General features: G+C 49.8%; 1 pseudogene; it reads right to left on the bottom strand.

The window, feature by feature from the left end:
• Positions 1 to 364: 364 nt before the first annotated feature.
• LOC136548684 (F-box/kelch-repeat protein SKIP20-like) lies at positions 365 to 1488 on the bottom strand (annotated as a pseudogene).
• Positions 1489 to 7558: the final 6070 nt, after the last annotated feature.

Raw genomic sequence — 7558 nt, 5'->3', positions numbered from 1 at the left:
TTTCGATATGAGTTTCACCCCTCTTAATAGTATGACTATCGATCCTAAATGTGATCACACTCTCTAAGTGTATTGATCACTAAACCAAAAAGCTCTTTTTAATTTCACCTTTGCCATGAGCTTTTTTATTTTCTTTCTCTTCTTTTCCAAGTCCAAGCACTTGATCATCACCATGGCATCACCATTATCATGTCATGATCTTCATTTGCTTCACTACTTGGAGTAGTACTACCTATCTCATAATCACTTTGATAAACTAGGTTAGCACTTAGGGTTTCATCAATTCACCAAAACCAAACTAGAGCTTTCAGGCATGCTAGCGTGGCAGCGAGCATGGGAAAGCCTACAGAGCATGCAAAATGACCTATTTACCCTTGTTGCTTCTCTCCCTCCACTCGCTGACGTGTGGGCCCCGCACGTTAGCTTTGTCTTCAACTTCCAGCCACGCATGGGCCATCGGGTCAAACCACTCGGCGTCGCGCTCGAACCCACCCTACTGTGTCATGCAGTACCCGCTGACGGCCAGGAACTAGTCGCCCACCATGGTGGTCATGCTGTCGCACTCGTCGCGCTCCTCTGACATGTCGGGTAGCGGGTCCCACATCTCGGCGCAGGGGTCATAGGCCTCTGCCGTCTTGAGCGCATTCTTGTGCTTGTCGTGGCCCCCACGACATAGATCTTCCTGCCCACCTCGGCGCATGCGAAGAAGGACCGTGCCAACCGCATCGGCGTGCCTCGGCGCCATCGTCCCGTCACGGCATCTAGGACATTCACAGGTCCTAGCCATCAAGCAAGGCGAGGCGTGTCCCCACCGCCACGATTTGTGCGAACATGGGCACCACGGGCAGGGCGCCGTGCTCCCAGCACCACTCGCCGATGGACACGTTGTACACCGCAAGGCCGTAGGCCGACGTGTTGGTAGGCCCGGCGGTGGCGGCGGACGAGTTCCCGAACTACATGAGGTAGACGAGGTCCTCGTGGGCACCCGCCTACACGTGATAAGGTGAAGGCGGGGGCAGCGGCGCTTCGCTAGCCCTGGCACACCTAGAGCATCACGCAGTGGGAGGCATGCGGGATGCGTGCCAGGTAGTCCTACATCATGTTGTCGGGGATGTCCGAGATCAGGTCCACGTGGTCCTAGCCGGCGCTGGTGCCATGGTAGAAGCCGATGTGGACGCCTCCTCCTCCCCTTGGGCTCCACATCTTGGATGCCTTTTTTCTTTTGGCTTGGTGTGAGCTGAGCTTTTCTCTCTTGTTCTCCTCTCTCTCTCTATTACTGGTACTAGTACGTACTCCGATGTCCGTGCGTGCTCTGCTAGTGTGATCAAGTGATCCCGATGGCTGGAGGTTGAAGACAAAGCTGGCATATGGGGCCCACACGTCAGCGAGTGGAGGGAGAGAAGCAATAGGGGTAAATAGGTCATTTTGCATGCTCGGTAGGCCTTCCCAAGCTCGCTGCCATGCTGGAGTGCCCACCTGACGTGCCATGTCAGTAAAAATGATAAAAATATAGGAGGTTCACTGTTTGCGATGGCAATTGTATAGGAGCGCACACAAAACTGGCAAACGGAGGAGTGTCATCCATAAGGATGACAAAAAGTTAAAAATCCCTCTGGCCTTAGGATGCAGGTCTAGCTCACAGCCAAAGCCTGGAGCTACACATCCTGAGTAGTCGGGCCATCCATGGCCCGCAACTAAGTCTTGTCATTCTCCTATCTGGATCTGGGGAGATCGCCATCCATGGCCTACGGTCAAGCCTAGCCATTCTCCTCATCTAGATTTAGGGTGGCGGTCTTCCATGGCTGTCGTGCGACCAAGCTTCGATGATCTCCATGCCTCTGCCTGTGTATCTATCGTGGCCAAGCTTCAGTCTGGTAATCCATCTCTTCGTCCCAAGCCATCCACTACCTACACTTCTCTCCTCACACACCACAACCACAAACGCAAATGGTAGCTGATAGTGCATTTGCTCTTTTTTTAAGATAATGTTGCGTCCATTCTGAAGGACAGAAAACGGCGACCAGAGGGGGGGGGGGTGAATGGGAGCCTTAAATTTCTTTCGAAACTTTCGACCACTGTCGCAAAATTGACCCCAAAAGGCACACAACCAAAAGCAATAAAAACACAACCATTGGGTGTCAAGAGAACCTAGAGAAGTTCCCTAGATTGCTAGAAATCCAACGCAAAATACGGAACTCGAATCGGAGCACGGACGGGCGAGAAACGGACCGAACAACACAAAACAGGGAACGACGGACTGTCTGCTACAGCACCTCGGACAGTCCACTACAGTACCCCGGACAGTCCGCTACAGTTCCCCAAACTGTCCGTGGTTCAAAAATCAGAAAACTGAACCGAAGGAACAGATTCTATACGCTGGCAAAAAATGAACACCGGACAATCCAGGACCAAGGGGTAGACTGTCCGCGGTTCAAATCAGTGAAAAATGAAGTTGAAAAATAGGTTTTGGATGAGGCTAAAACCTGAGTGGCGGACTATCTGGGAGTCATGAAACAGCACAGAATAGATCACCCGAAGATTGCCTCCAACCAAAATCCGTTTGATTTGCAGTCAAATCAAAACCAATTGCCACCAGATTTTAACCACATGGTCACAAGGCAATAGGTGTGCTACCTCTAGAAGATCATCGTCCAATTTGAAGCCAAACAACGAGAAATTGGATAAACAAGAAAAACATCAGTTTTCCAACCCTAGAACTTGATTTGCCCCGATTTATGAACTCGTGAGGAATTCGATGAAATCCCTCGGTAGAAAGGCTCAACTCACGTCCTAGTTCATCTCAGTGTAAAAGGAACAAATCAAAATGGTCTCAAAATGAGGAATTGAACCACACTAGGGAAGGGGGAAAGGAAGAACGTGAAGAACACAAATGTGATTCACAAGAACAACTCACAAATCGAGTCCCGGAAGACACGAGGAGGTTAGGGCCTCTATTACCGCTGCAATCTTTGGTTCTTACACAAATTCTTCAATTTGTGGACGTCTCTCACAAGAAAACCTAAGGGGAAGGGAAAACCTAGACAAGGATGAAGCAAAATGAAAGAGGTAGGGGAGATGAGAGCTCCCTCGTCCTATTTAACAGGGCTATTACACAATCCCAATTTTGTCCTTAAATATTTTTGAGTCGAACCACTTAACCCGAGGGCACTATGGTCCAACCTAAGGTAATCTTCATTCGATGGTGAAAGGTCCTTGTTTGGTTTTGGTAATTGAGTGACAACTTAGGTGGACTAATTGTGTTTATGTGAGATACACAGGTGATTAGTCCACAGGTACATGTGTGTGAGCAACATATGCCATGAAGGTGAAAATGGCTTGGAGATGTTGCAAAGCTCACACATGTGATGATGAAGGAGCTTAAATGCACATGAGACATGACATTGAGTCATGTGATCAAGGTGGAGAAGATCAAGACAAGACTTGGCTTGATGGACTGGTTGCAAGCGTGAAGGGCAAGTCGAAGGCTTTGGAGTGATGGACCGCGTGGCGGTGAAGCTTGAGCAAGACTTGGCGCCGATGGACGATGGCAACGGTGAAGAGCAAGTAGAGTCAAGATCGATGAACCAATATGATCATGTGATGATATGAAGTGGATCATATCATTGTTGATCGTGTTGGTGCATGTGTTGCATCGACATTGGAGGAGATGAAATGGAATGCGCAAGGCAAAGGTATAACCTAGGGCATTTCATTTCACCGATCATAGGTGTGTAGAGAAGTTTATGACCGGGTTTAGGATAGATGGCCGTACTATCAAGAGGGGTAAACTTGTTTGCATATCGGTCATCTAGTGCCACTCGAGTGATCTAACTTTGCATTGTCGCTAGGATCGAGTGGCGTGGCAAGTTGAGTGGCTAACATCCTTTGGGAAATGATTGTGAAAATGCTAACACACTTACACATGGTGGTGTACACTTAGTGGTGTTGGCACATTTACAAAGGCGGTGGTGTTTGCAGGGTTGAGATGGGTTTGGGTCCCTCTCTCCCTCCCGCCGAGCTTGCTCGGCGGGATTCGGCGCTTTCGGGAAAATGGAATGTCTATTTTCTATTGTGCCGGATGCAAATTCTTGTGGTTAGCACACTTGAGCAAGGGTGAAGAAAATGGAGAAGTTGCTGGCGTCGGTCAACTGACCGGACGCTGGATATGAATGCACCGGACGCTGGCAGGCTGCGTCCGGTCGCGCTGACGTAGAGTGTAGCAGTAGCTGGAGAGTGACCGGACGCTGGCTGCGTCCGATCGCGTTCGACCGGACGCGTCCGGTCATGCTCAGGAGCTTACTGGAAACGACCGGACGCTGGGGGTTCAGCGTCCGGTCAGTAGAAGCTGGAGCGTCCGGTCAGGTCAAGTGACTGTTGGAACCAGGACACGTGGTCGTCTGTGGGCGACCAGACGCTGAGGTCCAGCGTCCGGTCAACACGACCGGAGCGTCCGGTCGGCCCAACCGTTGCCCAGTGAAGGGGTAACGGCTAGTTTAGCCCTTGGGGCTATAAATAGAAGTGGCCTTCGGCCATGGCTGGTGTGGAGCACCTCAAGGGACTTAGTGTCCATGCTTGTGAGTGCTTGGGAGCCCTCCATCACACACATACTTGATAGTGATCATTCGATTGTGTGAGTAAGCGATTCTAGTGCGATTGCATCGTGAGGTTGCATCGAGTGGCACTAGGTGATCGAGTTGCAAGCCGGTGGTGCTTGTTACTCTTGGAGGTTGCCACCTCCTAGACGGCTTGGTGGTGGTCTCCGTGGAAGCCCGCAAGAAGCTTGTGCGGCGCTCCGGAGAAGTGCTTGTGAGGGGCATTGTGCTCGCCCCGTGGAGCCGCGAAGAGCAACTCTAGTAAAGCGTGTCATTGAGCTATCCTCACTTCCGGGGTAGGTTCTTGCGGCGCCCGACGTGCGGGCTTAGCGGGTGATGCTAATTAGCCGCCGAACCACCAAGTGAGCGGTCGACACAACGGGGATTAGCGTGTTGGCAAACACGTGAACCTCGGGAGAAAAATCATCGTGTCAACCTTATTCTTCCCATTGGTTTGCATCCCCGTTACACAAGCTTGCAATTACTTTTATACATATTAAGCTTGTGTAGTTGCTCTTGTAATTAGATAGCTTGTGTAGCTTGCTAATTACCTTCTTGCTTGTGAAGCATAGAAGTAGCTCCCTTGCGTGGCTAATTTGGTTTTAGTAACCTTGTTAGTCACATTGCTTAGTTTGTGTAGCTAAGTATTTGCGCTCTCTAATTAGGCATTGGTTGCCTTGTTATTGAGCATTGCTAGTGAGCATCGTTAGCTTTGTGCTTTTGCTTACTAGCATGTGTAGGAGCTCCCTTGTCGCTTAAAGTACTAGTGGCCTAGGTTTGTGTAACCTTGCTCCTAGATTTGTTTAGGAGAGCTCGAACTAGCCCGGCACCTTTGTTGCATATTTGTTATCTTTGCAAGGTGCTAGTGAACATATTTAGTGGGGTATAGTCTTGGCTAGACCGATAGTTTTAATTCCGCATTTGTATCGGTTAGCCGACGCGATCAAGTTTTAGAAAAGACTATTCACCCCCCCTCTAGTCGCCATCTCGACCCTTCAGATGGCCACCGCGCCCTTCATGAGATAGCTTTGCCTCAACGCGAACTCCATACGCGTCCCCCGCCACTCGACACGTGTCACTGCCGTCCTCGACCAGCCAGCCGCCAAGTCCTCCTGAGCCGTGCTCGACGTGCACATTCACCATCTTGTCTCGGTCAACATGGTCACTCCCGTGTACACTTACGCTTGTCGGTGTCTGTAACACCCCTGGTGTTAGTCTTGCCTGATTGCACTTGCATTTCATGATCATGAGCATCATTCATCCATTCCTGAGCATATATCACTTGAAACATGTGAAACATGATTATGAAACAAGAGTATCATTTCAAGTGTTTTCATCAGTTTAGTACCTTTAGTGCTTGATTATTGTATGACCAATGTGTGGTATAGCTAAATATATTGTTAAAAAATCTTAGCTATGCTTAGAAAGTCATTAGGAACAATGTTCATGTTGATCATTTTGCCTAATTAAGATTTCAAATCATGGTTTGACTTGTTTTGACCCTAGGACTTTTTGGTTTGACTGTTCAAAAAGTACCACTTAGAATGTTTGCATGTCTGAGCAACCTAAAACAAAGTTGTAGCAAATTATATGAGGAACAAAAAGTATTTTGTGACCAAGTCATGAAAATGTGCACAACATGCTCAAAATGGTCCCACAAGTTAGAATTTGGGTTGGTTTCAACACTTAGAAATTTTCTAAGTACAAAACTCCATTTTTTAGTTTCATGAACACGACTTTGGCATGAATTTACTCTCTGTCCTTTGCGAATTAGCTTAGGATTTCTATAGGACAATTGTAGCCCTATTGTAGATCTACAACTTTGCTTCAAGGAGAAATTGCTAACTCGCCACCGTTTTGGAGTTTGGAAGCAACGAAAACGCACTGTCAGTCGGTCTCGGCGGTCTCTGATGGATGGTTCAGGCCGGCCAGCTGGCCGACATCGTCAGGCCATGGTGGCCAAGTGGTGGCCGTACGCCATCGCTGCCCCCACCGGTCAGGCCATCACCGCCACGAAGACGCCACGCGTCCCGCAGCTGGCTTATTTGTTTCGCCCGCGTCCCTTCGCCTCGTCAGTCCACTCCGAGCCGAGCGCGCGCCTCTGCCATTACCGCCGTGAGCTCCGACAAGCTCCCGCGTAAGCACCACCATACCTCGCCTCGCTCCGTCACTTACGCAGCTCCGCTGAGACCTCCACTAGCTCCTCGCCACCTCTGCGCAGTCCACCGACCTCAGGTGAGGCCATTTTCGGTGTTTCCACGCCGTCGCAACCTCGCCAGAGTTGGGGTGCTCCGTGGCCAGCCCCACCTGGAGTACCTCATCCCCTCCACTCTCTTCCTTCTCGTTCCCCAGTGTGCCCTAGTGCTTGATTCAAGCCTAGCCTGGCCTCTGCATGCCAGAGATGGCCGGCGCACCGCCGGGCTCCTCCACCGTGCCGCCATGTGCATCGGTGGGCTACCTCCGATGGCTCCACTCTCCCATCACCTACCCCAATCATTGTGCATTGTTGAGTAGGGCACGCCGGTGACCTCGGCCTCGCCGGAATGCTCGTCGCCGGCGAGATAGCACCGAGCCGCGTAGCGCAGAGCCGCCTCCCCTGTTCTGTGTCGCTGTCACGCGGGCCTGTCTGGCATGCGGGGCCCAGCTGCAGCGACCGAGGGAAACCCCGGGTGCACAGCACCGGGTGCACCCAACGTTTGCATTCGCTGGTTTTTCGTTTTAAGGAAAAGGGTTTTAGAAATGGTTTCAAAAATTGATTCAAATGCTTAGTAAATGTATATCTCAATTTGTGTTGCTCCAAAATGTATGAAACAAATTTTGTTATGCTTCTTGTGACTAGATCTATCTGTTAAAAATACTGCATGTCAAGTTTGTGATACTTTTATGTGTAGCTGTATTTAAAGTAAATAAATGCTGATTTCTGAGAAAATGTCTAGTAAATAGAATATACCTCAGAAAAATATGGT

This window comes from Miscanthus floridulus, chromosome 4 (assembly GCF_019320115.1).
Source record: "Miscanthus floridulus cultivar M001 chromosome 4, ASM1932011v1, whole genome shotgun sequence".
NCBI lineage: Eukaryota > Viridiplantae > Streptophyta > Magnoliopsida > Poales > Poaceae > Miscanthus > Miscanthus floridulus.
This window is presented reverse-complemented; position numbering and strand designations above follow the sequence as displayed.